Here is a 26,057-nt window from a genome sequence, read left to right as displayed (position 1 = left end):
AAGGAAACAGTTCAGGGAGAATTTTAGATGATAAGGTAGCAGCAAAAAGACCCATGGAGCTTAAAAATTAAGGATGGCCACAAAAAGGCCCCAGAAGTATTTTCCCTACATCACTCTGTTCTGCCAGTCTGGAGCTGCTGGACACTAAGAGGGGTCCCCTCAGAGGAATTTTGACCACTTGGAGAACAGGCGAAGCCCAGGAAGCTTCACAGTTGTGGACATCTGCAGCTTTCGCTACAGAGGTCCCTCAGTCTCCGCAGATGCTGATCCTAGCTGATATAATAGTCAGGAGGGCCGCCTCCTCCCCCTTCCAGAGGCTAGAGCTGCTGCTAAGGCGAGACTTGCCTTCAGGGGCTCCCTTTGCTGTTGGCCCCACTCTTGGGGATAAGGTGCCATAGTACCTCACCATATACCTGTCTGGATCTGCCATTGCTCTGGGCCCACCCCTGACCCCAGGCTAGGGCCTCATCCCACCGTGACCAATCTCCACTGCCCTGAGCCATGCCCCCAGAGTCCAAAGTCTCTCTTTGACTATCATCACCTGATGATGTTGCCTCCCCTTGAGTCCCACCCACCAGGTTCCAGGTTACAGCTCTGAATAGCCATTTCCAGAGGCACTAATGCTGCTCTGAGACCCAGCCCCCATCCTAATTCTAGTCTTTGAACCATCATTTCTGAGGCTGCCCTCCTGCTGCCCTCATCCTACCTCCTGGGTTCTCCCGCGTCATGGCCCTGGCCCATCGGTTCCAGAGGTGCGAATGCTGCCCTGAGCCCCCCACCACCCTCATCTCAGCTGTGGCTCTGGTCCATCATTGCTAGGAGCAGGTTGCTGTTGCCCTGATCCCGGTCCCTAGGTGAAGATCTGATCCTTTATGCATCGGTGCTGAGACTGTGCTCCTGAGCGAGACTGAATCCCACTTCCCACACCACAGCTCTGACCAGTCATGGCAGGGTGGTGCAGTCAGTGCTCTGAGCCCAGGTCCCCACACATGGCATAAATAGACCGCCAGCAGCCCTTCTACTGTGGTTGCACGCCCACTGGGGCTGGAGCTGAGACTCTAACCCACCGGCCCGAGGCTCTCCTGCTGCGCCTTGTCTGCTGAGTCCGAGTCAGCGCTGCCCACTTTCATCTCAGGACCTGCACCATTGCTGCGTCCATACCACCTCTTACCCTCACTTGTCAGCTGGAGTCACAGTGGTGAGCCCCTGAGACCCGGCATTGCTAGTCCCGTGGGAAGCCTGCGCACATTCACACCCGACCCTCAGGGTCTGGCTAATGTTAGCCTCAACCAATGGAGCGCATGAGACTGGACCACTGTGCCTTTCCAGGAACCAAAGATGCTGCTTTCCACCTGGGTGGCACCTTTACAGCCATTTCAAGGTGAAAATCTTTCCTTACTAAAGCCAATCTGAAAAAAGTCGGATAACTGTGTCCTCAAATACATAGAAAACAATGCAAACCTATCGGAAACATAAACAAACAAGGAAACATGATACACCAAAGGAAGACAATAATAATATTTCAGTAACCATCCCTAAAGAAATAGATAGGCAAGTTATTTGAAAAATAATTTAAAATAATATAAGAAAGCTCAGTGAGATTAAAGAGAACACAGATAAACAAACGATGAATGTAGGAAGAATGAACAAAACAATAAATTTAATAAAAAACAGAAATCATACAAAAGAACCAAACAAATTTTAGAGATGAAGACTACAATGATAAAATGAAAAATGCAATAGACAGCTTCAGCAGCTGGCTTAACCAGGTAGAAGAACAAACTTGTTAGCTTGAAGATAGATCTCTTGATATTATTCAATCAGAGGAAAATAAAGCTAGAATTAAAAAGGAATTAAATTAAAATTATAATTAACAAAAGCCTAAGTGAACTAGGACATGATTAAGAGAAAGAAATATTCACATTATGAGAGTTCCAAAAGGAGAAGAGAGGGAAAAAGGGATAGAAACCTTATTTAAAAAAAAAATGACTAAAAATGGGGAGAGATGTGACCATCTAGGCATAGGAAGCTGAAAGATCACCAAACAGATTCAAGTCAAAGAGATCTTCACTGAGATACATTATATCAAGCTCTCAAAAATCAAAGAGAGATCTTGAAAGCAGTAAGAGAAAAAAAGGATCATTACATACAAAGGAATCTTGATAAAGTAATCAGCAGACTTCTCAGCAGAAACCTTGAGGGCCAGGAGAGAGTGGGATGATATATTCAACATGCTCAAAGAAAAAAAAAAAAAAAAAAAAAAACGCCAACCAGGAATAGTTAACCCAGTAAAACTGCCATTCATAGGTGAAGTAAGACTTTCCCAGACAAACAAAAATGAAGGGAATTTATCACCACTAGACCTGCCCTACAGAAAATGCTAAAAGAGTTCTTTAAGCTAAAATGAAGGACACTAATTAATAACATAAGAACATATGAAAATATAAAATTCACTGGTAAAGGTAAATATATAATATATAAAAGTAAATATACAATCTAATACTGCATGGTGGTATGTCAAGTTCTTTGAAATCTAAAATACAGAGACAAAAATGTTGAAAATAACTAAAATTATATTAATAGACACAACATTTAAAAATATGTAAGTTAGGAAGTCAACATAAATAGGGGGCAAGCAAATGGGTAGATCTTTCTTATGCAATTGAAGTTGTTATCAACTGAAAGCAGACAATTCTAACTACATGGTGTGTTATGAAAACCACATGGTAACCTCAGAGCAAAAACCTGTAATAGATACATAAATGATAAAGAAAAAATAATCAAAACAAGCCACTACAAGAAATCATCAATTCACACACACAAAAGACAATAAGAAAGGAATTAAGGAGCCACAAAACAATTAGGCAACAGTGAACAAAATGTCAATAGTAAGTCTTTTCCTATCAATTATTTTTAGTGTAAATAGTTTGAATTTGCCAACTAAAAGACACAGAGTGGTTGATGAATAAAAAACAAGACCTATCCATATACTTCCTACAAAATACTCACTGAAACATTAAAGACACTCTTAGACAGAAAGTGAATGAATGGAAGAATTATTTCAAGCAAATGGAAACCAAAAGAGAACAGGGATAGCTGTATTTATATCAAACAAAATATACTCTGAGTAAAAAATCATAACATGAGGCAAGGAAAGTCATCATATAATGATAAAGGGATCAGCTCATTAAGAAGATACAATTATAGATATGAAGAAAAAGTGAAAGTGTTAGTCGTTCAGTCATATCTGTTTGTGACCTCGTGGACAGTAGCCTGCCAGGCTCCTCTGTCCATGGGATTCTCCAGGTAAGAATGCTGGAATGGGTTGCCATTCCCTTCTTCAGGGGATCTTCATGAACCAGGGACTGAACCTGCGTCTCTGCATTGCAGGCAGATTCTTTACCATTTGAACCACCAGGGATGAGACAAAGAAGGTCATCCTATAATGACAAAGGGGTCAATTCATCAAGAAGATGCAATAATTACAGATGTACATACTCCCAATTTTGCAGCACCTGAGTATATTAAGAAATTATTAACAAATATGAGGGGAGAAATGCCAACAAAGCAATAATCGTAGGGGAATTTCAACAGTATAATCCAGAGAGAAATGTAATTCAGAGAGGAAATCAGTAAGGGAATAATGGACTTGAATGACACTTTAAATGAACCTAACAGACATATACAGTGCATTCCATTCAATAGCAGTAGAATATGCATTCAAGGACACATAGAACCTTCTCCAGGATAGATCCCACAATATGTCACGAAACATGTATTAGCAGATTTAAGAAGGCTGAATTAACACCAAATATCTTTTCCAACCACAACAGTCTGAAAGTAGAAATCAGGAAGAAAGCTAGAAAATTCACAATGTGTGGTGATTGAACAACATACTCCTGAACACCAATGGGTCAAAGAAATCAAAAAGGAAATAAAAAAAATCATGAAACAAAAGAAAGCACAATATATCAAAACCTATGGGATGCAGCAAAATCAGTTCTAAGATGCAAGTTTATAGTGATAAGTATGTTTTCTTACAGTCTTCTTATAGTAGGAAACAAGAAAGATCTCAAATAATCTCATTTTACAACCTCAAAGAACTAAGCCTAGCAGAAAGAAGGAAATAATGAGGATCAGAGCAGAAATTTAAAAAAAAAGAGAGACCAGACAAATAATGGAGGATATCAACAAAACTCAGAGCTGGTTCTTTGAAAAGATAAGCAAAGTTGATAAACCTTTATTTAGATTAATTAATAAAAGGAGAGGACCCAAATAAACTTAAAAATGAAAGAGGAGACATTAAAACTGGTACCATAGAAGTACAAAGGATGAAGAGTAAAAAATTATATGCCAACAAATTGGATCGCCTAGAAAAAACTGGTAAGTTCCTAGATACATATGACATATTAAAATCTTATTATGAATAAGTAGAAAATTTAAACAGATTGATAACAAGTAAGGAGATTGAGTCAGTACTCAAAATCCTCTCAACACAGAAAGCCCAGGATTAAACTGTCTTACTGGTGAATTCTATCAAATATTTAAAGAATTAATGTAAATTCTTCTCATACTTGCCTAAAAAACTAAAAGGAGGGAACACTACCAAACTTATTTTTGAAGGCCAGCATCTTGCTGGTACCAAAAATACTACAAGAAATGAAAATTACAGACCAATGTCTCTATTGAAATACTATTTCATCTATGGGTTCATCCATTTCCTTAGCAGCAGTAATAGTAATAGTTTGTACTATCTGAGAAGTATTTGCAACAAAACAAGAAGTCTTGACAGTAGACTTAACTACAACATGCCCAGAATGATTAAATGGATGTCTTCCACCATATCACACATTTGAAGAACCTACATATGTCAATTTAAAATAGATAAGAAAGGAATCAAACCCCCCAACTACTGGTTTCAAGCCAACATCATAGCCATTATGTCTTTCCCAATTAACAAGGTATTAGTAAAATATTAAATAATTTTGTTGAAGTCGTAGGTGAAAAGCCTGTATATCTCATTGGCATATCCTCTACAACTAGGCTTTTAAGATGCAACAAGACCCATTATAGAAAATTATTACATTTTCTTTCTTTTTTTTTCTTTCCATTTATTTTTATTAGTTGGAGGCTAACTACTTTACATCATTACAGTAGTTTTTGTCATACATTGAAATGAATTAGCCATGGATTTACATGTATTCCCCATCCCAGTCCCCCCCTCCCACCTCCCTCTCCACCCGATCCCTCTGGGTCTTCCCAGTGCACCAGGCCCGAGCACTTGTCTCATGCACCCAACCTGGGCTGGTTATCTGTTTCACCCTAGATAATATACATGTTTCAATGCTGTTCTCTTGAAACATCCCACCCTCGCCTTCTATTATTACATTTTCAAGATGACACATTAATAATCATTTTTTAAAATTAGCTTGCTGGTTCTATATATTATTTCACTTATATTAAAAACAAAACTTACACTTGTACAATAGATGCACAAGAAGTAGAGACTACTTGAACAATCTTACTGGTTATTATCTTAATTTTAACTGCCCTTCCATCACTATGAATTCTATACATAAGAGGCAAAATCAGCAATCCATCTCTTAGAGTAAAAACTATAGGATACTAATGGTACTAAAGTTTTGAATATACAGATTATGAAGACTTGAATTTTGATGCCTACAAAATCCTAACAATAGAGTTAAAACCAGGAGAGTTGTGACTGTTGAAAATAGAGAATAAGGTTGTGTTGCCTATGTAAATAACTATCTGAAAGTTAATTTCCTTAGAAGATGTACTACTTTCAAGACCTGCACCTAAACCAGGGTGCCCAAACCAAACATCCCTATCAACATGACCAGGCTTATACTATGGACAATGCTCAGAAATTTGTGGATCAAATTACAGTTTTATACCAATTGTCAAGTTGGTACCACTAAAACACTTTGGAAAATGATTTGTATCAATACTATAGATTCATTAAGCCAAGCTAGCACTGGCCTTTTAAGTTGGAGATTGGAGTTAAATTCCCCTAATGATATGCCACAGCTAGACACATCAACATGATTTATTAATATTTTATCAATGTTTTTATCTTATTTATTATATTTCAACTAAAAACTTCAAAATGTAATTACTGTTAAAATCCAGAACCAACATCTACTAAAATACAAAAACAAAACACTCCTTGAGCACTAAAATGAATGAAAATTTATTTGCTTCTTTCATTACCCCAACAATTCTAGGACTCCCCATTGTCATCCTTATTATTATATTCCAGAGCATACTATTTCCAACGTGTGACCAACTGGTTAATAATTGTTTAATCTCTCTTCAGCAATGGTTGGTCCAACTCACTAAAACAATGAACAATGAAAATATGAACAATGAACTAATAAGCATTCATAACAGTAAAGGACAAACTTGAACACTGATATCACTTATTCTATTTATTGGGTCAACACATTTCTTAGGATTATTGCCATACTCATTTACATCAGCCACACAACTATCAATAAATCTTGGTACAGCAATCCCTCTATGAGCAGGAACTGTGATTACAGGTTTCTGCAATAAAACTGAAGCATGATCAGCCTATTTTCTACAAGTGACACCAGTCACTCTACTCCCTATACTAGCTATTATTGAAACTGTTAGACTTTTTATTCAACCAGTAGCTGAAGCTGTAGGGCTAATGGCCAGCATCACAGCAGGACACTTGCTAACTCACTTCATTGGAGGAGCCAACCTGGCATTAAGAAGCATCAGCACCACCACAGCCCTTCTCCATTTTTTGTCCTAATTTTACTCACCATTCTTGAATTTGCCATGGCCATAATTCAAGCCTATGTATTCATACTATTCAGTTCAGTTCAGTCACTCAGTCGTGTCCTACTCTTTGCGACCCCATGAATCGCAGCACGCCAGGCCTCCCTGTCCATCACCAACTCCTATTAGTAAGCCTTTATTTACATGACGACTCATAAAAGTGTGTGTGTGTGTGTGTGTGTGTGTGTGAGAGAGAGAGATCTACCAAACCCATGCCTACCATGTAGTAAACCCTAGCCCCTGACCACTCTCAGTCCTTTTAATAACATCTAATCTAATTACATTATTCCATTTTAACTCAACAACACCACTTCTACTTGGCTTATTAACAAATACCCTTACAATATATCAATGATGATGAGATAGTTAAGAAAGTGCTTTTCAACATCACTACACACCAACTGTTCAAAAAGGACTTTGCTGTGAATCTTTTTTTTTTTTTAAATCATCTCAGAGGTGTTATTTCTTGCTGGTTTCTTTTGAGCTTTTTATCACTCAAGTCTCACTCCAGCACCTGAGCTGGGTGGATGCTGGCCTACTACAAGCATTTGTCCTCTCAGTCCTTTCGAAGTCCCGCTCTTGAATACCTCTGTACTACTAGCCTCTAGAGTGTCAATCACCGGAGCCCATCACAGCCTCACAGAAGGAAATCAACATCACATACTTCAAGCTCTTTTTATCACAATTGCCCTGGGCATTTATTTCACACATTAACAAGCCTCAGAGTGCTGCAAAATATCATTTACCGTGTCAGATGGAGTCTGTGGCTCAACTTTCTTTGCAGCCACAGGATTTCATGGAATCCATGTAATTATTGGATCAGCTTTCCTTGTTGTTTATTTTTTATGTTAATTAAGATTTCATTTTACTTCCAATCATCACTTTGGCTTTCAAGCCACCGCATGGTACTGACACCTCATAGATGTAGTTATGACTATTCCTCTATGTATCTATCTAGTGATGAGGCTCATGTTCTTTTAGTATTAAGTAGCACAACTGACCTCCAATCAGTTAGTTTTAGTATAGCCAAAAAAGAGTAATAAACCTAATATTGACACTACTAACAAATCTAATTCTAGCCATACTACTTGTCATTACTGCATTTTGGCTCCCCCAACTAAATGTCTGCTCAGGAAAGACAAGCCCTTAGTGGGTGCAGATTTGACCCCAAGGGATCAGGCCATCTTCCCTTCACCATAAAATTTTTTCTAGTAGCCACTATATTCCTTCTTTTTGATCTAGAAATTGCATTCCTCCTGCCACTTCCCTGAGCATCACAAACAAATAACTTAAATACCATACTTATTACAGCCTTTTTTCTAATCTTATTATTAGTGGCAAGCCTGGCCTATGAATGAACCCAAAAAGGATTAGAGAGAACTGAACATGGTATTTAGTTTATGGTTTTGGCTCATTAGATTGTCATTAAATTCATAATTACCAAGTGTCTTTAGTATTCACAGTATCCATTATAGCCTAATACATCAATCCCATTTAATATCATCCTTACTATGATTAGAAAGAATAATGTTATCCTTATTTAACTGGCAACCCTAGTAATCCTCAACACACATTTCACCCTAGCTAACATAATGCTCATTGTGCTATTAGTATTCACAGCCTGCAAAGCAGTGCTCAGATTGTCTCTACTAGTAATTAATAGTATCAAACATGTATGGCACTGATTATACACAATCTCAATCTACTCCAATGCTAAAAATTATTATTCCTATAATTATACTAATACCCCTAACTTATTATCAGAAAATAACATAATCTGGACCAACACCACCACTCACAGCTTACTAATTGGAATCACATGACTTCTCAATCCGTTCAATGACAATAACCTCATTTTCTGATTAGCTTTTTTCCTCCGACTCCCTGTCAACTCCACTGTTGATTTTAACTACATAATTACTACCCCTTATGCTAATGGCAAGCCGACACCATTTACTATAAGAATCCCTAACCCCCTCCCAAAAATTGTATATTACTATATTAGTTATGTGCTTTGCTCATGGCTCAGTCAGTAAAGAGTCTGCCTGCAATGCCGGAGACCAGGGTTTGATTCCTGGGTCAGGAAGATCTCCTGGAGAAGGAAATGGCAACCCATTCCAGTATTCTTCCTGGAGAATTCCATGGACAGAGCAGCCTGGTGGTCTGCGGTCCATGCGGTCTCAGAGAGTCAGACACGACTGAGTGACTAACATTAGCTATATTACAAAAATTTTTAATTATAACACTTACCCTCATAGAATTAATTCTCTTCTATATCCTATTTGAAGCACACTAATTCCAATGCGCTTTATCATTATTCGATGGGGACCCAAACAGAACACCTTAATGCAGACCTCATCTTATTTTATATACTAACAGGGTCTCTCCTTCTCTTAGCGACACTAGATTATATTAAAAATTCAGTAGGATCCTTAAATTTCCTAATACTCCAATACTGAGCTCACCGATATCCAGCTCAACCAACATCCATGTCTAGCATGCACAATGGCCTCGAGAGTAAAACTACCATTTTATGGCCTCTACCTTTGATTACCTAAAGCACATGTAGAAGCTCCTATTGCAGGTTCCACAGTACTTGAAGCAGTATTGCTAAAACTTGGAGACTATGGTATATGATGGATTAAAATAATTCTAAGCTCACAAACAGACTTCACAGGATATCCATTCATTACACTGTCCTTATGGGGCATAATTCTATCTCAATTTGCTTATGTCAGGAAGACCTAAAGTCACTCATTGCATATTCTTCTGTCAGCCATATAGCACTTGTCATTATAGCTATTCTTATCCAAACACCCTGAAGCTATATAGGAGACACTGCCCTAATAATTGCCCATGGCCTTACATCATCTATATTATTTTGCCTGGAAAATTCAAACTACATGTGAATCCACAGCAGAACAATAATTCTAGCTTGAGGCCTACCAACGTTTCTTCCACTAACAGCAAACTGCTTGCTGTTCAGTCACTCAAGTTGTGTGTGAATCTTTGTGATCCCATGGACTACATGCCTTCTCTGTCCTTCACTATCTCCCAGAGTTTGCTCAAATTCATGTCCATTGAGTCGGTGATACAACCCCAAAATCTCATCCTCTGTCGTCCCCTTCTCCTGCCCTCAATCATCCTGAGCATCAGGGTCTTCTCCAATGTGTCAGTTCTTCACATCAGGTGGCCAAAGTATTGGAGCTTCAACTTCAACATCAGTCCTTCCAATGGGTATTCAGGGTTGATTTCCTTTAGGACTGACTGGTTTGATCTCCTTACATCCAAGGGACTCTCAAGAGTCTTCTTCAACACCACAGTTCAAAAGCATCAATTTGGTGCTCAGCTTTCTTTATGGTCCAACTCTCACATCCATACAGGACTACTAGAAAAACCATAGCTTTGACTATACAGACCTTTGTTGGCAAAGTAACATCTCTGCTTTTTAATATGATAAGTTCGTCATAGCATTCCTTCCAAGTAGCAAGCATGTTTTAATTGCATGGCTGCAATCTCCATCTGCAGTGATTTTGGAGCCCAAGAAAATAAAGTCTGTCACTCTTTCCATTTTTTGCCATGTATTTGCCATGAAGTGATGGAACCATATGCTACAATCTTAGGTTTTTTGAATGTTGTGTTTCAAGTCAGCTTTTTCACTCTGCTCTTTCACACTCATTAAGAGGCTTTTTAGTTCCTCTTCACTTTCTGCCATTAGGGTGGTATCATCTGCATATCTGAGGTTACTGATATTTCTCCCAGCAATCTTGATTCCAGCTTGTGCTTCTTTTAGCCCAGCATTTCTCATGATGTACTCTGTATACAAGTTAAATAAGCAGGGTGACAATATACAGCCTTGATGTACTGCTTTCCCGATCTGGAACCAGTCTGTTGTTCCATGTCCAGTTCTAACCGTTGTTTCTTGACCTGCATATAGGCTTCTCAGGAGGCAAGTAAGGTGGTCTGGTATTCCCATTTCTTGAAAAATTTTCCACAGTTTGTTTTGATCTACCCAGTCACAGGCTTTGGCATAGTCAATGAAACAAAAGTAGATGTTTTTCTGGAATTCCCTTGCTTTTTCTATGATCCAGTGGATGTTGGCAATATGATCTCTTGTTCCTCTGACTTGACTAAGTTCAGTTCGTACATCTGGAAGTTCTTGGTTCATGTACTGTTGGAGCCTAACTTGAAGGAATTTGACCATTACCTTGCTAGAATGCAAAATGAGTTCAATCTGTGGTAGTCTGAACATTCTTTGGCATTGTCCGTCTTTGGGATTGGAATGAAAACTGACATTTTCCCATCTTGTAAGCAGTGCTGAGTTTTCCAAATTTGCTGGCATATTGAGTGCAGCACTTTCACAGTATCATCTTTTAGGATTTGAAATAGCTCAACTGGAATTCCATCACCTCCACTAGCTTTGTTCATAGAGATGCTTCCTAAGGCCCACTTGACTTCACATTCCAGGAAGTCTGGCTCTAGGTGAGTGATCACACCATCGTGATTATCTGGGTTGTGAAGATCTTTTTTGTACAGTTCTTCTGTGTATTTTTGCACCTCTTAATATCTTCTGCTTCATTAGGTTCTTACTGTTTCTGTCCTTTATTGTGCTCATCTTTGCATGAAATGTTCCCTTGGTATCTAGTTTTCTTGAAGAGAACTCTAGTCTTCTCCATTATATTGTTTTCCTCTATTTCTTTGCATTGATCAAGGCTTTCTTATCTCTCCATGCTATTCTTTGGAACTCAGAATTCAGATGGGTATATCTTTTCTTTTCTCCTTTGCCTTTCGAGTCTCTTCTTTTCTCAGCTATTTGTAAGTCCTCCTCAGACAATCATTTTGCCTTTGTGCATTTCTTTTTCTTGGGGATGGTTTTGGTTAGAGCCTCCTATACAGTGTAACAAAACTCTATCCAAAGTTCTTCAGGCACTCCATTTATCAGATCTAGTCCCTTCAATCTGTTTGTCTCTTCCCCTGTATCAAGCTTTACAAACCTAGCTCTACCTCCAACTATTAACTTAATTGGAGAACTATTTGGAGTAATATTATCTTTCTTATGATCAAACATTACAATTATTTTAATAGGAGTTAATATAGTAGTCAGTGCCCTATTATCTTTATATATACTAATTACAACACAGTGAGCAAAACACACACACCATATTAACAATATCTTTCCATCTTTTACACAAGAAAATGCCCTCGTATCACCACACATTTTACCCCTTCTACTTCTATCCTTGAACTTGAAAATCATTCTGGGACTTTTTTTAACCTTAAATATAGTTTAGAAATAACACTAGATTGTGAATCTAGTAGTAGAAGACTGTACTTCATCAAAGAATTATGCAAGAACTGTTAATTCTATGTTCCCATGACTAAGAACATGTCTTTTTCAAACTTTTAAGGATAGTAGTTATGCATCGGTCTTAGGAACCAAAGAAATCGGTGCAACTCTAAATAAAACCAATAAACTTATTCTCCTCTTTCACCCTAGCCACCCTACTTATACTAACAATACCTATTATAATAGCAGACACTAACATCTACAAAACCACATGTCCACTATATGTTAAAACTACTTCATATGCCTTCGTCAGTTTACTGCAATAAAATACTCGTTTATATACAACTAGAAATAATTATCTCAAACTGGCACTGAACACAGTTCAAACTCTCAAACTATCGGTTTCAAAATAGACTATTTGTCAAAGATGTCTGTACAGTACTGTTACTTGTCATATGATCAGCTATAGGATTCTCAGTTGATACATGCACTTAGATCCCAATATTAACTGATTCTTTAAATAGTTACTCCTTTTTCTCACCACAATACTAGTTCTTGTCATCACTAATAACCTCTCCCAATGATTAATCTACTGAGGAGGAGTAAGAATGATATCCTTCCTACTTATTGGGTGAGGATATGGACAGGCAGATGCAAACAGAGCAGCCCTATAAGCAATCTTATATGGCCATGTTGGTGATATTGGTTTTATTATAATGATAGCATACTTCTTACTCAACTTTAATGCTTGAGATGTCAACAAATCTTTATACTCCATATAGATAATTCAAACTTACCTTTACTGGGTCTTGTACTAGCCACAGCCAGAAAATTTGCCCAGTTTGGTCTACACCCCTGACTACCCTCAGCAATAGAAGGTCTCACACCCATCTCTTCCCTACTCCACTCAAGCACAATAGTATTAGCAGGCATCATCCTACTCACTTTCTTCTATCCTTCAACAAAAAATAATAAATTTATTCAGTTATATTGTGCCTAGGAGATATCACTACATTATTCACAGCTATATGTGCCCCCACCCAAAATGATATAAAAAAAAAATCATTGCTTTCTCTACCTCCAGTCAATTAGGCCTAATGATAGTAACAATTGGCATCAACCAACCTTACCTGGCATTCCTCCATATCTATACTCACACCTTTTTCAAAGCCATATTATTTATGTCCTCAAGGACAGCCTTGATTTTCTACATCAATCATTTTTGAGAACAACGCCCTCCTACTTAATTCTATTAAACATCTACTAATTGGAAGTATTTTCTCTGGTTTTATTATCTTGAACAATATCCCCCAAACAACAATCCCCATATAACTATACCCTGTCACCTCAAACTAACCGCCCTAGCTGTAATTATACTAAGCTTTATCCTGGCACTCAAAATTAGTAACATGGCACAGAACCTGAAGTTCAACTGTTCATCAAACATTCAAGTTCTCCAACCTCCTAGGATATTTCCCGCTATTATACACCACCTAGCCCCTTATTTAAACTTAACAACAAGCCCAAACTCAGCTTCTCTCTTAGACTTAGTCTGGTTAAAGAACATTTACCAAAAACCACCTCCCTCATTCAGATAAAAACATACATTAGTATCAGACTAAAAAGGATTAATCAATTAATTAATTAATACTTTCTTTCCTCATACTTGGCTCATCACATAATCTTATTTAATTTCCACAAGTAACCTCCATAATAACCTCAGCACTGATCAATAACAATCAACCAGTCACAATCACTAATCAAGTACCATAGCTATTCAATGCTGCAATCCCCATGGCCTCCTCACTAAAAAACCCAGAATCTCCTGTATCATAAATTACTCAGTCTCCTTGACCATGAAATTTAAATACAACCTCTACTTCTTCATCCTTCAATGTGTAGAAAAGCCATTGAAAATTCCATAATTAAGCCAGAAAGAAATATTCCTAAGACAGTCTTCTTAGAAACCCAAACCTCAGGATATTGCTCAGTAGCGATAGTCATTGCATAACCAAATATCACTAACACTCCACCTAAATAACCCAGGAATACCATTAATCCTAAAAAAGACTGACCAAAATTCAGTACAATACCACAACCAACACCACCACTTACAGTTAACCCAAGCCCTCCATAAACAGGTGAAGGTTTTGAAGAAAACCCCACAAAACCAATCACAAAAATAGTACTTAAACTAAATACAATGGATGTTATCATTATTCTTTCATGGAATTTAACCACGACTAATGATACGAAAACCATCATTGTTATTCAACTACAAGAACCCTAATGACCAACATTTGAAAATCACACCCATGAATAAAAATTTTTAACCACACATTCATTGATCTCCCAGCCCCATCAAACATCTCATCATGATGAAACTTTGGTTCTTTACTAGGCATTTACTTAATCTTACAAATCTTTTAAAAAATTTATTTATTTTTAATTGAAGGTTAGTTGCTTTATCGTATTATGTTGGTTTCTGCCAAACATCAACATGAATCGGCCATCGGTATACCTATGTCCCCTCCGTCTTGAATCTCCCTCCCAATCTTACAAATCTTAATGGGCCTATTTTTAGCAATACATCACACTTCAGACACAATAACAGTCTTATCATCAGTCACATACATTTGCTGAGACGTAAATTATGTATGAATTATCTGATCTGTGCTGTGTGCTTAGTCGCTCAGCCATGTCTGACTCTTTGCAACCCCATGGACTGTAGCCCATCAGGCTCCTCTGTCCTTGGGGATTCCCCAGGCAAGACTACTGGAGTGGGTTGCCATGTCCTTCTCCAGGGGATCTTCCCAACCCAGGAATCAAATCCAGGTCTCCCGCATTGCAGGCAGATTCTTTACTGTCTGATCCACTGTGAAAGCCTGAATTATCCAATACATACACGGAGAAGGCAATGGCACCCCACTCCAGTACTCTTGCCTGGAAAATCCCATGGACGGAGGAGCCTGGTAGGCTGCAGTCCATGGGGTCTCAGAGTCAGACATGACTGAGTGGCTTCACTTTCACTTTTGACTTTCGTGCATTGGAGAGGGAAATGGCAACCCACTCCAGTGTTCTTGCCTGGAGAATCCCAGGGACGGGGGAGCCTGGTGGGCTGCCATCTACGGGGTCACACCGAGTTGGACACAACTGAAGCGACTTAGCAGCAGTGGCAGCATACATGTAGGACGGGGCCTGTATTGTGGATTATACACACTTCTAGAAACATAAAATATCAGAGTTATCATGCTATTCACAGTAATAACCACAGCATTCATAGGCTATGCATCACCTTGGGAACAAATACCATTTTGAAGGGCAACAGAAATTACTAACTCACTCTTAGCAATCCCATATATCAGCACAAACCTAGCTGAATGAATCTGAGGGGCTTCTCAGGAGACAAAGCAACCCTCATACAGTTCTTTACCTTCCACTTCATTCTGTCATTATTATTGAAGAATTTGCCATAGTCCATTTACTATTCCTCCACAAAACAGGATCCAACAACCCAACAGGAATTTCATCTGACATAGACAAGATCCCATTTCATCCATGTTATATAATTAAAGACCTCTTAGGAGCTTTGTTCCTAGTTCTTGTACAAATGATACTAGTCCTGTTTTCAGCTGACCTATTAAAGACCCAGGTAACTACACTCCAGCAAACCCTCTCAATACACCTCCCACATCAAGCCAGAATGATACTTCCTATTTGCATATGCAATCCTAGATCAATCCCTAACAAACTAGGTGGAGTTTTAGCTCTAATCTTTTCTATCCTAATCTTGGTATTAATACCATACTTCATACATCTAAACAATGAAGCATGGTATTCTGACCATTCAGCTAACGTCTGTTCTGAATTCTAGTAGCAGACCTCCTAACACATGAATTGGGGGACAACCAGTAGAGCACCCCTTTATTATTATTGGACCACTAGCATCTATTATATACTTTTTCCTTATCCCAGTACTAATGCCAGTGCTAGCATTATTGAAGACAATCTCCTAAAATGAAGAGTCTTCATAGTATATTCATTACCCTGGTCTTGTAAACTAGGAAAGGAGAGCACTAAATCTCCTTAAGACTCAAGGAAGAGGCTAAAGCCCCACCATTAACACCCAAAGCTGAAATTCTACTTAAACTATTCCACGAAATTTTTTTATTATAATACATTTCTAAGACTTTTAAATACTATGTCAGTATTAAAATTATTCAGTTATTAAAAAATTCCTTCTATGTACTTTGCACATACCTGCGTGTCCACATACCCACATATATATGCTACTAGTACATAACACATTACATGTATAATTGTACATTAATTTATTTACCCCAAGCACCTAAGCATGTGTGCATGTGAACTTTCTTCAGTCATGTCTGACTCTGTGACCATATGGACTGTAGCCTGCCAGGCTCCTCTCTCCATGGGATTTTCCAGGCAAGCATACTGGAGAGGGTTGCCCTTTCCTTCTCCATATAAGCATGTATGTAACATTATTAATATCACATGGTACATCTAATTATTGACCATACATAGTACATTACATCAAATGAGTCCTTTTCAGCATACATCCTGTCCCTTAGATCATCAGCTAAGTCACCAAGCCGTGTCAAACTACCAACCACGGCAGGGACACCTCTCCTCACTCTCGGCACATAACTTGTGGGGATTTCTATTGACAGAACTTTATCAGACATCTGTTTCTTCAGGACCATCTTACCGAAAATCGCCCACTTGTTCCTTTTAAATAAGACCTCTTGATGGACTAATGACTAACCAGCCCATGTTCACACAACTGTGGTGTCCCGCATTTGGTATTTTTTAATTTGGGGGAATGCCTGGACTCAATCATGGTCATCTGAGGCCCTGACCTGGTACACTGATTGTAGCTGGACTTAACTGGACACTAACTATAAGCATAATGAGAGGCAGGTGATTTTCAGTCAATGGACTCAGGGCATAATATTATTTCATATACTAATGATACTCCATTATTTTCCTTTATCTCCCCCTGCCTTAGATATTCACAACCTGCATGGACAACCATCCCCCTTGATCCACAAACCAATTTATCAAAACCTTAAAACTAGATACAAGATTTACACAAAATATTTATAGAAGTATTTTCACAGCTATTCAGTAACATAGACTGCTAATGTTGCTTAAGTACTAAAGCAAGGCACTGAAAATGCCTAGATGAATATGCCAACTCCATAAACATATAGGCTTAGTCCCAGCCTTTCTATTAATTTTTAATAAAAATTATATATGCAAGCATCCACGTCCCATTGAGAATGCCCTCTATATCACTAAGATTAAAAGGAGCAGGTATCAAGTCCACTAGCATAGTAGCTCATAATGCCTTGCTTAACCACACCTCCATGGGAAAGAGCAGTGATAAAAATTAAGCCTATGAATGAAAGTTTGGCTCAGTTATACCAAACAGGGTTGGTAAATTTTGTGCAAGCCATCACAGTCATATAATTAACCCAAATTAATGGAGACATGGAGTGAAGCATGTTAAAGAGATTTTACAAAAATAAAGTTAAATTTTACTTAAGTCACAAAAAGCCATAATTATAACAAAACTACATGATGAAAGTAACTTTAATAGTATTGCCACATGACAGCTAAGACCCAAACTGGGATTAGACACCCCACTATGCTCAGCCCTAAACACAAATAATTACACGAAAAATATTATTCACCAGAGTACTAACAGCAACAGCTTAAAACTCAAAGGACTTGGCAGTACTTCACACCCTTCTAGAGAAACCTGTTCTATAATCGATAAACCCATATAAACCTCACCAACCCTTGCTAATTCAGTCTAGATACCGCCATCTTCAGCAAACCCTCAAAAGGAATACAAGCATAATCATAGTACATAAAAACATTAGGTCAAGGTGTAACCTATGGGATGGAAAGGAATGGGCTACATTTTCTATGTTAAGAAAGCGTCATACAAAAATTCTTATGAAAATTAAGCACTAAAGGAGGATTTAATGGTAAGTTAAAAGTAGAGTGCTTAATTGAATAAGGCCATGGAGCATGCACATACCACCCATAACCCTCCTCAAATAAATAAAATGCTTAAAATTCTTTACATGTATTAACTATGTGAGAAGAGACAAGTCAGAACAAGGTGAGCATACTGGAAAGTGTGCTTGGACGAGTCAAAGCACAGCTTAAACAAAACATCCAGTTCACACCTAGAAGATTTCGTGATTTGTGAATGCCTTGAACCAAAACTAGCCCACTATTTTCCCTGTTACACTAACACAGTCAAATCAAGTAAAGCATTTACTAAACTATTGAAAGTACAGGAGACAGAAATTTAAAGAATCCATGGTGCTATAGAGAAAGTACCACAAGGAAACAGTGAAAGAAAAAATTACTAAAAAGCAATTTGTGCCTTTTGTATAATGAGTTAACTAGCAAAAATTTAACAAAGAGTACTTAAATAACCTGAGACCAGACGAAACACTTAAAAACGTTGATCTGGAACTAACTCACCTATGTGGCAAAATAGTGAGAAGATTTGTAAGCAGAGGTGACAAGCCTAATGAGTCTGGTGATAGCTGGTTGCCCAGATAGTGAATTTTAGTTCAACTTTAAAAAAATGCAAATCTCCATAAATCACACTGTATTTTTAAAATTAGTCTAAAAAGGTACAGCCTTTTAGAAATGGGTACAATCTTTACTAGAGAGTAAAAACAAGCAATACCATAGCTGGCCTAAAAGCAGCCATGAATTAAGAAAGCATTAAGGTTCAACAACAAAAATGCCTTAATTCCAATAACAAGTAATCAACTCCTAGACCCACTACTGGACTAATCTATTAAATAATAGAAGCAATGATGTTAATAAGAATAACAAGAAACATTTTTCCTTGTATAAGTTTATGTTAGCAACTAACATTATTCTGACAGTTAACACTAAATAAAAATAATCTAACATTAAAATCATTTAGTAACTGTACTGTTAACCCAACACAGGCATGCACTCAGGGGGAGATTAAATGAAGTAAAAGGAACTTGAGAAACACAAACCCAGCCTGTTTACCAAAAGCATCACCTCTAGCATCACTGGTATTAGAGACACTGCCTACTCATTGACAATCCGTGATATCCTGACCATACAAAGGTAACATACCATTTGTTCTCTAAATAAAGACTTGTATGAAACTGACCTTCCCATGAAGAGGTGGGAATAAATTAATAAGATGAGAGGACCCTATGGAGCTTTAATTAATTAACCTCCCCCCCCAACCCCCTCAAAAAACCCCAAAATTAAGCCACCAAGGAATAACAAAACTTTTACTGGGTTAATAATTTTGGTTGGGGTACCCTTGTAGAAAAAAAAAAATCCTCTGAGTGATTTTTAAAGCCTAAAGCTACCAGCCAAATCACATTGTCACTTACTGATCCAAGAAACTAATCAACAGAACAAGTTACCCCAGGGATAACAGCAAAATCTTATTTTAGAGTTTAGATTGACTGTAAGGTTTATGACTTTAATGTTGGATAGGACACCCCAGTAGTGTAACCGCCGGTAAAGTTTCATTTGTTCAATGATTACAGTCCTGTGTGGTTTGAGTTCAGATCAGAGTAATCCAGGGCGGTTTCTATTTTCCATTTCTCCCAGTACAAAAGGACAAGAGAAATAAGGCCAACTTTAAATAAGTACCTTAAAACAATTATGGATTTCATCTTAATTAATAAGTAAAAAAAATCCTACTCAAGAACAGGGTTTATTTAAGGTGGCAGAGCCTGATAACTGTGTAAAACTTAGACCTTTATAATCAGGTATTGAAATCCTCCTTAACAAAATGCTCATAATTAACATTCTAATACTCATTTTTCCCATTCTTTTAGCTGTAGCACTTTTAATACTAGTCAAACAAAAAGTTCTAGGCTACACACAATTCCAAAAAGGCCCAAATGTCACAGGACCATAAGGTCTACTTCAAGCCATTGCTGATGCAAACTGTTTATTAAGGAACGCTATGACCAGCCAGAACCTCAATCTCAATATTCATTCTAGCACCCATCCTGGCCTTGAGTCTAGCTTTAACCATATGAATTTCCCTACCCATACACTGTGAGCATGAGTGAAAGTGAGCGGTCACTCAGTAGTGTCCGACTCTGGCCCCATGTGCTGTATGCAGACCATGGAGTTTTCCGGGCCAGAATACTGGAGTGGGTAGCCTTTCCCTTCTCCAGGGGATCTTCCCAACCCAGGAGGGGTCGAACCCAGGTCTCCCGCATTGCAGGCAGATTCTTTACCAGCTGAACTACAGGGAAAGACCTATACACTACCCTCTTATTAATATAAACCTAGGAGTTCTATTCATACTGGCCATATCAAGCTTAGCCGTATACTCCACTCTATGATCAGGATGAGCCTCTAACTCAAAGTACGCACTAGCTGGGGTCCTACGAGCAATAGCACAGACAATTTCATACGAAGTAGCACTGGCATTTATTGTCCTATCAGTCCTCATAATAAGCCAGTCTTTCACTCCCTCTCTACCCTTATCATCATACGAGAACAACTACGATTCATTTCCCCATCGTGACCATTAGCCATAATATTGTTTATCTCTATCCTGGCAGAGACCAATTTGACTTAACAGAAGGAGGATCTGAGCTCATGTCAGGCTTTAATGTAAAATACACAGTAGGGTCATTCACTCTGTTTTTAATAGCAGAATATGCAAACATTATCATGATAAACATCTTCACAACAATTTTATTCTTAGGAGCATTCCACAACCCATACATACCAGAATTATATATAATTAATTTTTTCACTAAGTCAGTATTATTAAAAATAAGTCACTATTATTAACAGTCTCCTTATGAATTCAAGCACATATCCCCGATTTTGATATGACGGGCTAATGCAGTCACTCTGAAAAGCCACACTCTACAATAAAGTTAGCTAATTAAGCTATCAGGGCCCACACCTGGAAGATGCTGGTTTATACTCTTCCTGTACTAATAAATCCCATCATCTTTATCATTATCTTAGCAACTATTATCTCAGGAGCTACTACCATTATAATCATCTCCCACTGATTACTTCTCTGAATTGGATTTGAAATAAAACGCTAGTCATCATCCCTATTATAATAAAAATATTTAACTCATAAGCCACAGAAGCATCAACTAAATATTTTTTAACATAATCCATTGTATCAATATTACTCGTAATAACTGTTATTACGAATCTGTTATTCTCAGGCCAATAAACTGTCACAAAATATTTAACCCAATAGCATCTATACTAATAACAATAGCTTGGATCATAAAATTAGGGATATCCTTATTCCACTTCTGAGTACAAGAAGTTACATAAGGCAATTCACTATCATCCAACTTAATCCTATTAACATGACAAAAACCTGCACCCATATATGTGCTGTACCAAATTTCATCATCAATTAACTTAAATTTAATACTAACTATATCATATTATCCATTATAACTGGAGCTGAGGAGGGCTAAACTAGACACAGCTATGAAAAATCATAGCGTATTCATTGATTGCTCACATAGGATGAATGACAGTCATCCTGTTATACAACCCCACTATAACAATGCTAAAGCTAGCCATCTATATCATCTTATTCATAATGTTCATAAGCAACTCAACCACCACTATATTATCACTATCACATACATGAAATAAAATACCAATCATAACAACCCTCCTATTGATACACTATTGAAATTCTCTGATGAAGTCTTCCCAGGTAGTGCAGTGGTAAAGAATCTGCCTGCTGATACAGGAGACACAGGTTCAATTCCTGGGTTGGGAACATCCCCTGGAGGAAGAAATGCAACCCATTCTGTGTGCTAGGCTTGGAAATCCCATGGACAGAGGAGCCTAGTGAGCTACAGTCCATGGGGTTGCAAACAGTTGGCCATGACTGAGCGTGCACACACACACACAACACATGCACAAGACATTCCTGATGAACATAGATGCAAAAATTCTTAACAAAATATTAGCAGATTTAATATGGTGGTGGTGCTGGTTTAGTCGGTCAGTCGTGTCCAACCCTTGTGACCCCGTGGACTGTAGCCCACCAGGCTCCTCTGTCCATGGGATTCCCCAGGCAAGAGTACTGGAGTGGGCTGCCAACTCCTTCCCCAGAAAATTGAATATAGTACCACATTAAAAGAATCAGTTACTATAATCAAATGCATTCTCACTTATGAAGGGGAAAAGACATGACCAGTTCCCCAAATATGCTATGGTATTGTAAATGATGAAGGGTCACTGACCACAAAGCCTTTGGGACCTTATGGGCCTGCTGACTGCTACTGTAGTCTTTCAATAAAAACTTCCTAGTGAAACAGTAAATTGATACGGCAAGCTGAAAAAAGATTAATACAATGATATTTTTGTACCATAATGAGGATTTTGTTTTGTTTCATATTGAAATAATACCTGAATGTTTAAAAAATTCCAACAGTATTAAAGGATGTAAAATGAAAATTTAGTCGTTCTGTTACCATGGATTTCGGTCCACAAGATTCTCCCCCTACATTTTATTATTCCTTTTAAAATTTTGTATCCTTCCAGGGATATCCTTGTATATGCAGTTGACCTTTGAATGACATGAGGGTTAATCTGCATATAACTTACAGTCAACCTTCCATATCTATTGTTCCCCCACATCTTTGAATTCAACCAGCCATGGGTCATGTAGTATTGTAGTATTTACTATTGAAAAGTAGGCATGTATAAGTGGCCCCCTGCAGTTCAAACACACATTGTTCAAGGACAGCTGTCTTTCCATAGAGCTCTTGACTTCATAAAAAATGGTAGGTTACAATAACACATTGTTACGTACCTTTTCCAGATATTCAGGGTGCTATTTTGTAGTTACCAGTTAATCCTGACCAAGCTTTTATGTCTTAGAACAAGGACTTTATGCAATGTTTCATAAAACAGTGCAGAGGTCACAACTTCTGACACAGTTTGCCAAAGTATATGTAAGTGGTTTAGTTTGTTAAGCATGTCTTGGATAGGAAAGTTAATACCTATATTGTGAAAGTGCTTCTAACGCAGTTTAGGGGAATGAAAGAGAAAACACTTCTCAGATGTATAAAACAGGCAAATAAAATGGATCAAGAATTTCCTTCCTCTGATGAAAAGCTGCATTCACAGAAATGTTCTAATAAAGAAAGCTATAGTATTTTTACATTCAAGAGATTCCACATACTGGCTTGAGATACATAGAAATGGCAAGTTTCAGGCATAATTTAGTAGATTTTGATATTTTTCCTTCCTTCCCACTCCCTTTTCCTCTTTCATTATTTCCTCTTTAATATCAAGTAGTAATATTTTCAGCTGTAGTATTTTCACTCTGAAATACATGATTTTTGTAATGCATATTTTAAATCCTTTTATTCCACTTTAAGATGAAACCCTTCCAATCCTATTTCACTATGGCAGAGTAGAAGACGTGCACTCATGTTCTCCTGCAAGAATACCAAACTCACAACTAGCTGCTGAACAACCATTGACAGGAGGATGTTGGAACCCACCAAAAAAAAAGATACCCCACTTTGAAGGACAAAGGAGAAGACACAATGAGATGGTATGAGGGGTGCAATCATGTTGAAGTCAAATGCAATACCCACCAGAGACTCTTGGAGGGCACAAACAAGGCCTTGTGCGCACCAGGAGCTGAGGGAAATGAGCATTCTCCCCCAACAAGAGACTGAGCCAGAAATGCCCGCAGTGTGTAAGGGCCTCCTGTGCAGGCATGGGTCAGCAGTGGCCTGCCATGGGGACAGGGGGACTGGCAGCAACCACCTTGAGAGGTACAGTGTGTTGGCATAAGTCCTCTTGGAGGAGGCCACCATTACCCTACCATTGATCCTGGAGCCATACCATGGAGCCGCTGGGTGGGTGACCAGCAAACTGGAGAAGAATTATACCAAAGCTTGTTGTGAAGGTTCTAGGCCCCACTTTAGACTTCCCAACCTGGGGATCTGGTAAAGGGACTGGGAATCTCCAGGTTTGAAGGTTGCAGGTTTGATTACAGAACTTCCGCAGAGCTGGGGGAAACGGAGACTCTTGGAAGGCACAAACAAAGCCTTGTACACTCCAGGACCCAAGAAAAAGGAGAAGCGATCCTACAAGAGGCTGAGCCAGACCTGCCTCTGAGTGTTTGGGGTCTCCTGCAGAGGTGTGGGTCGGCAGTGGCCTGCTCTAGGGTCAGGGGCACCCGTAGCGGCAGTCCTGGGAGGTGAGGCATGTTGGCCTAAGTCCTCTTGCAGGAGGTGCCATTAGCACTACCATGGAGACTGCAGACTTAAGGGATGGGCCACCTCAGGCCAAACTGCAGGGAGGGAGCAGAATCCTAGCTGTTAGCAAAAAAACTGGATTAAAGTTTACTAAGCATGGCCTCACCCACTAGAATAAGACCCAGTTTTCCCCACAGCCAATCCCTTCAGGAAGCTTCCACAAGCCTCTTATCCTCATCCATCAGAGGGCAGACAGAATGAAAATCACAGTCAAAGGGACTAACCAAAATGATCAAATGGATCACAGCCTTGTGTAACTCAGTGAAACTATGAGCCATGCCGTTCAGGGCCATCCAGGATGGAGGCATCAAGGTAGAGAGTTCTGACAAAACGTGGTCCACTGCAGAAGGGAATGGCAAATCACTTCAGTATTCTTGCCTTGAGAACCCCATGAACAGTATGAAAAGGCAAACAGATAGGATACTGGAAGATGAGCCTCCCCACCAGGTGGGCAGGTGTTCAATATGCTACTGGGGAAGAGTGGAGAAAAAGCTCCAGAAAGAATGACGAGGCTGAGTCAAAGCAGAAACGACACCCAGTTGTGGATGAGTCTAGTGGTGCAAGTAAAGTCTGATGCTGTAAAGAACAATATTGCATAGGAACCTGGAATATTAGGTCCCTGTATCAAGGTAAATTGGATGTGGTCAACCAGGAGATGGTAAGAGTGAACATTGACATTTTTGAAATCAAGTGAACTAAAATGGACAGGATTCAGTGAATACAATTCAGATGACCATTATGTCTACTATTGTGGCAAGAATCCCTTAGAAGAAATGGAGTAGCCCTCATTGTCAAAAAGCAATAGAATGGGAGACTAGAGATCTCTTAAGAAAATTAGAGATACCAAGGGAACATATTATTCTAAGATGGGCACATAAAGGTCAGAAATGGTAAGAACCTAACAGAAGCAGAAGGCATTAAGAAGAGGTGGTAAGAATACATGGAAGAACTGTACAAAAAAGGTCTTAATGACCCAGGTAACCATGATGGTGTGGTCACTTAACTAGAGCCAGACATCCTGGAGTGTGAAGTCAAGTGGGCCTTAGGAAACATTACTACAAACAAAGCTAATGGAGGTGATGGAATTCCAGATGAGCTATTTCAAATCCTAAAAGATGACGCTGTGAAAGTGCTGCACTCAAGATGCCAGCAAATTTGGAAAACTCAGCAGTGGCCACAGGACTGGAAAAGGTCAGTTTTCCTTTCAATCCCAAAGAATGGTCAAACTATGGTACAGTTGTGTTCATTTCATATGCTAGCAATGTAATGTGCAAAATCCTTCAAACTAGGCTTCAACAGTACACGAACTGAGAACTTCCAGGTGTACAAATTGGATTTAGAAAAGGAAGAGGAACCAGAGATCAAATTGCCACCATCTGCTGGATCATAGAAAAAGCAAGGAATTCCATAAAAACTGAAATAAAGAAGCAGTCAATTCTGCTTCATTGACTACGCTAAGGCCTTTGACTATGTTTCCAACAAACTGTGGGAAATTCTTACAGAGATGGAATACCAGACCATCTTACCTGCCTCCTGAGAAACCTGTATGCAGGTCAAGAAGCAACAGTTATAACCAGATGTGGAACAATACACTGGTTCCAAAT

Source organism: Odocoileus virginianus, chromosome 4 (assembly GCF_023699985.2).
Source record: "Odocoileus virginianus isolate 20LAN1187 ecotype Illinois chromosome 4, Ovbor_1.2, whole genome shotgun sequence".
Lineage (NCBI taxonomy): Eukaryota > Metazoa > Chordata > Mammalia > Artiodactyla > Cervidae > Odocoileus > Odocoileus virginianus.
The sequence above is the reverse complement of the archived record's forward strand: the minus strand, read 5'-3'. Positions refer to the sequence as shown.